The following is a 6,000-nucleotide window of genomic DNA, read 5'->3' as shown; positions in this document are numbered from 1 at the left end:
GTACTACCTACAGCACAGTGGTGATCATTGTACACTTGAATCCAAAGTGAACTTCCAGGCACTTTTTTTAATTTATTAATATTTCTTTTTGAGACAGGGTCTTGCTCTGTCTCCCAGGCTAGAGTGTAGTGGCATCATCATAGCTCACTGGAACCTCAACCTCCTGGGCTCGAGCAATCCTCCCAAGTGGCTGGGACTACAGGCTCACACCAGCCATACCCTGATAATTTTTCTATTTTTAGTAGAGATAGGGTCTTGCTCAGGCTGGTCTCAAACTCCTGGCCTCAAGCAATCCTCCCGCATTGGCCTCCCAAAGTGCTAGGATTACATATGTCAGCCACTGCACCTGGCCCATGATCTTAATAAGAGAAATACTGAATGTTGTTTTAACCAATAACCATAACATATAGAGAAGATAAGTGGGGAAAAAGCATAAAATGCTTAAAACAGATGGGCCAATGTAAGAATGCTAAATCCTCACTTTCCATAACGGATTAATTAATATTGCTTAAAACTGATAGATCAAGACTATTAATAATAGCAAAAGCATTGTGTTTATATACAGGGGAGAAATACTAGAAAAAAAATAGCTCAAAGAGTTTTGGGTGAGGGACAAGGGGCTGGGAAAAAATAAAACAAAGAACCATTGTTTTTGTTTTAAGCATTTTATGTTTTAACACACACACACATATATGATGAATGTAAAAATAGGTTTTTTTAAATTTATTTTTAACTTCTATTTTTCTGGGAGACTCAATGCAAACAAAAATAGATTTTAAAATAGAAAAATATTAATTCTTAAAAGGGTTTTATTCCAGTTTTATTCTAAAGGAAGATAATCTTATATTATGAAAAATTACTATGATTTAGATTACCTGATAAACTGCCAATTTATTTCAAGTTAACAAGCGTGAGATAAAAAAAAACAGTAACTATTAATATCAAGAATGATGCCAGGCCAGGTAGCTCATGTCTGTAATCCTAGCACTCTGGGAGGCTGAGGCAGGAGGCTCACCTTTAGGTTAGGAGTTGGAGACCAGCCTGAGCAAGAGTGAGACCCCGGTCTCTACTAAAAATAGAAAAAAATTAGCCGGACATGGTGGCGCATGCCTGTAGTCCCAGCTACTGGGGAGGCTAAGGCAGGAGGATCACCTGAGCCCAAGAGTTTGAGGTTGCTATGAGCTAGGCTGACACCACAGCACCCTACCCTGTGTGACAGATCAAGATTCTGTCTCAAAAAAAAGTGGGAGGATTTCTAAAGATCCTACAGACATTAAAAAGATAATAGGATATTGTAAAGAACTTTACAACAAATTTGTCAAAACTGACAGAGGAAAGGTAAAAGCCTTGAACAGTTCAATATCTGTTAGAGAAATTTTCCCTATTATTAAAAACGTTTCCTCAAATAAAGGTCCAGATGGATCCTTCAGTGAACATTTTCAAATATTTAAAAATTAAATATCACCAACATAATCAAAGTATTCAAGAAAATAGAGGCCAGGTGCTGTGGCTCATGCCTGTAATCCTAGCACTCTGGGAGGCTGAGGCGGGAGGATCACTCAAGGTCAGGAGTTCGAAACCAGATTGAGCAAGAGCAAGACCCTGTCTCTACTAAAAATAGGAAGATATTAATTGGCCAACTAAAAATATATAGAAAAAATCAGCCAAGCATGATGGCACATGACTGTAGTCCCAGCTACTCCGGAGGCTGAGGCAGGAGGATCGCTTGAGCCCAGGAGTTTGAGGTTGCTGTGAGCTAGGCTGATGCCACAGCACTCTAGCCCAGGCAACAAAGCAAGACTCAAAAAAAAAAAAAAGACAAACAAAACAAAACAAATATATATATATATAAAGGGAGAGAGAACTTCTCCCAACTCTTTCATGAGGCCGGCACAACTTTTACACGAAAGTCTAACATGGCAAGCAGAAAAAATTACAGTCCTATTTCACAAACATAGATGCAAAAATTCATTTAAATTATTAGAAAATAGAATCCAGTGATACATAAAAAGGATAATACATCATGACCAAGTGAGTGTATTCCCCAAATACAAAGGCGTTTGAAAATACCCTTCTCCAGCCCCAGGGTCCGCGCTGCTCAGACACGCGCGACCGCGACCGAGGCAGGGGCGCGCGGGGTCCTCCCGCTCCGTCTGGGTCCTCGGGCTCCGCCCCGCGGCCACCCGGCCGGCTGCACCCGCGCGTGCTGGGCTGGGCCGCCCCGCCCTGCCCTCACTGCTCCTGCCAGGCTGGGGTCCACACCGCCCCACTGCCGGCCCCTCAGGGCCCGTGTCCCCAGCCACGTCCTGCCCCGGGGCCACCCCGTGTGGGTCTCAGGGCACTGAAGGTGACGCCTGGGGGCAGGCGCCCATTTCTGCCCTTCGGCCTGCACCTCTGCCAGCCCGGGACTTCCTGGCCTTCCAGCACCTTCCAAACCCTTGTCTGGCGTGGGTGGGGCAGGAACTCCCCACGGTCTGAAGCTCCTTAGCTGGGGAGGGGACAGTCTGCTGGCAGACAGAGGCTGTGTCTGTCCCAGGGACTGCTGGTGAGGGGACCACAGAGGCCATGGGTGCTGCTGCTTCCCCTTGGACCAATGTCTGGGCCCCTCTGCCTTTTTGGGGAGATGCTTTGCATCCTCATGTTCTTGGCAAAAGTGTTGGGAAACTCAAGGCTCCACCTGGTGTCTGCACATCTCTCTCGCCCAGGAGGACTTGCTGCTGCAGTGGGGGGCCCCAGAGGTGGGGGCAGCCGACCTGGTGGTGACTCTGGCCCAGATCCCCTGAAGCCACCCTTGTCTGGTGCTGCACAGCTTGGGCAATCCTCAGTCCCACCGTGTCCTTTGACAAACAAGATCCCCAGAAGGAGTTGGGCGAGCATCGTTATCCCCACACTGCAGAGGAGGAAACTGAGGCGCAAGGAGGTGCCGGGAATACGTGGAGGAGCCAGGGCCAGAGCTCAGGTCTCCCAGCTCTTGGCCGCACTCTTCCCCTGCTCTGCACTGCAGGTATGGGGGGGCGTGCATGGCCCCCCCAAGGCTGCCCACCAGGTCCAGCTTGGAAGAGAGCAGCTGCCGGGGTCCTGTAGTATTTGCTAAGTGGAGCAGAAAGGAGGGAAGGCTAAGGTCACCTGCCTTCCCCACCTCCCACCTTCTCTATCCTAGGTGAGATGACTTCCCACAGCAGCCACGACTGTCTGCTATGCTGGCACCCGCTTAGTGGGTCCCTTCCTTCTCATCCCCATTCCCCTCCCTCCAAGGAAAGCACAACGGACGCTCCCTCCTCCAGACCCCCCACACACACACACGTATGCAGACGCCTCACCCTTCAGGAGCACATAGGGAATTTCTAAGAACCTCCCCTAAGACTTGGAGGGCCCAGGACAAGCGTGCAAATGCAGGCACATATATAATATGTTAAATATTTAAAAGTTAGAAAACTAACAACTTAAATAATTTCTATCCTCCAACGATGACAAATAGGACTTCACCATGAACTGAAAACCCAGGTTTGACTTTAGAATTCTCAGACTTGCTAGAGTTCCGGGAAGTCGGTGTGGGGCCGCTGCAGGGAGACCCGGCCAAGGCCAGCCCCCTCTCCACCGTGCTCTGTGGGTGCTATCAGGCACAGTCTGCCCTTGAGAAGGCCTACCTAGGAAAACGACCTGCACAGCGGGCCAGAGGCTGATTGGTCAGGAATTCCAGGGTCCCGGGCACTGAGAATGTTGTCTGTGAGGGGGGGTGAACTTATCCCCCCAGCCCACAGATGCCTCAGCCCGTGGGGAGGGGCAGCTGGAGGAACGCTGGACAGAGCCCTAGAGCAGAGGCCTCTTGCCTGAGTCGAAGGGCGCTGCTCTTCCTGCTCCCCACTTGACCTTCCTTTCTCTTTGGAGTCCCAGAGTTAGGGTACAGGATTAAATTCAGGGGTTCTTGTCCCAGTGTGTGACGGGCTCGGGGTACAGAGGCAGGAGAGATGTTAGCGGAAACAGGGAAAAGTCCTTTTAGGAGGAATCCCTGGATGGGGGAGAGGAGGTCCTGGGACAACTGTTACCTGGCAGTGAGGAGGCACCCACAAAGGGGCCTGGCCATCCTCCCCCAGATCATCTGGGCAGCTTCTGGGAGTAGCTGGGGACAACTGGGTCTCCCAGAACAGGGGGTTTCTTGATTCATGAGTCTCTAAAGTGTAAAAGGGGCCGTGGGGCGTGGCGGGTGATCTGCAGGAATATGGGCTGTGTCCGCCGCACCGTTTGTCACTGCTGGGCTGGGCCCAGCTGCCACCACACTCTTGAGGCTTGAAACTGAGCAGATTGCGGGTGCAGCCACCTGTTAGGTGGGGCTCAGGATTGACTGAATTGGTCCTTTCGAGAACTCGGAGCGCCCTCTTGAGGACGCCTGGAGAATCTCACCACTTTGGTCCCGCACACACAGACGGTGTAGCTGATGCGGTGGCTTTTCTCTCTCCTTCCTGCTCCTGCCCTGACCCTTCCAATCTCTTCTGCCACCCACACCTTTCCCACAGCCCAGCACACCCACCTACCATCCTCGGGACAGATCCTTCATGTGGAGGGCCTCTTATATTAGCAGTCAACAAGGCCCTGCAACCCCAGGCTCCTGGCGTCCTGGGGTGTAGTGCTAACCGCTTGGACTTGCCATGTGAAACCACCCCCTACACGTATGTTAGGGCCTGGAAGCATCTCTCAGCAACCTGAAGACTATGCTAATGAGATGCGGTAGCACTCTAGAAGCCCCACGCCCTGGGGCCAAGCTCTCCCAGCCCCTGGGACCATCCTGCCCAGAGCGCCCTGCTGAGCTGCTGAGCAGACTCTTGTCTGCTGGGGATCTCGAGAGCACTTGCTGTCCCCCTCTTAAGAGTATGCATGAGGGGCCGGGCGCGGTGGCTCACGCCTGTAATCCTAGCTCTTGGGAGGCCGAGGCGGGTGGATTGCTCAAGGTCAGGAGTTCAAAACCAGCTCTGAGCAAGAGCGAGACCCCGTCTCTACTATAAATAGAAAGAAATTAATTGGCCAACTGATATATATATAAAAAAAAATTAGCCGGGCATGGTGGCTCATGCCTGTAGTCCCAGCTACTCGGGAGGCTGAGGCAGAAGGATCGCTCGAGCCCAGGAGTTTGAGGTTGCTGTGAGCTAGGCTGACGCCACGGCACTCACTCTAGCCTGGACAACAAAGCGAGACTCTGTCTCAAAAAAAAAAAAAAAAAGAGTATGCATGAGGGAAAGATGAGGGTGTGGCAAGAATCAGGGTCCCTGGGCCATCATATAGGGCTGAGTGATCTGGTTACATGTCTGTGCCAGGAAGAGATTATCAGGGGAAAAAGACCTGGCCCAGGCCGGCCTGTGAGGGTCTCTCTGACGACACTAAGGGGCACAGAAGTGGGTCCCAGGGAGAGAGAAGTAAGTTCCACCTCTTTTCTGCCCATGCTAGAACTAGAGGGGAGAATCACATAAAAAATGTGTCCCTTCCAGTAAGGAGGCGTCATTAAATTAATGACCCAATTGCAAGGCTCCCTTGCACATTCCCTGAAGAGGTGGGACAGGGCCAGGCGATGTAACCTGGCCTGGAAGGTGCCTGTGGGGAACTGAGACTACACTAGGACAGCCCAGAGCAGGAGAGCTGTGCGCCCTTCCAGGGGCAGACCGGAGCCAGTGGAACTGAGGTCAGACATGAAGGTCTCTGCAGGCTCAGCAGCCATCAGTCAGGGGCTTGCAGGTCCCCCACTCCCTCACTGTCCCCACTGCCTTCCTTCTCCCCGAGACAGAGAAGGTGGGAACCCCTGCTTACATCCACCTCCATGTTGGCTACATGCCATGAGGATGGAGCAGGGAGGCACCCGGGGGCCTCCAGCCTCCAACACCCACTCCAGCTGCAGGGTGGGAAGGACCTCACTCAGACATCAAGGAGGGAATGTGAATGCCCTGGCCCCTCAGCTGGTTCAAGCCCCTTATTCAGAAGATGCAGGAAAATAGGGGTTAAAAGTATTTTGAC

The sequence above is a fragment of the Microcebus murinus genome, chromosome 18 (assembly GCF_040939455.1).
Source record: "Microcebus murinus isolate Inina chromosome 18, M.murinus_Inina_mat1.0, whole genome shotgun sequence".
Lineage (NCBI taxonomy): Eukaryota > Metazoa > Chordata > Mammalia > Primates > Cheirogaleidae > Microcebus > Microcebus murinus.
The sequence above is the reverse complement of the archived record's forward strand: the minus strand, read 5'-3'. Positions refer to the sequence as shown.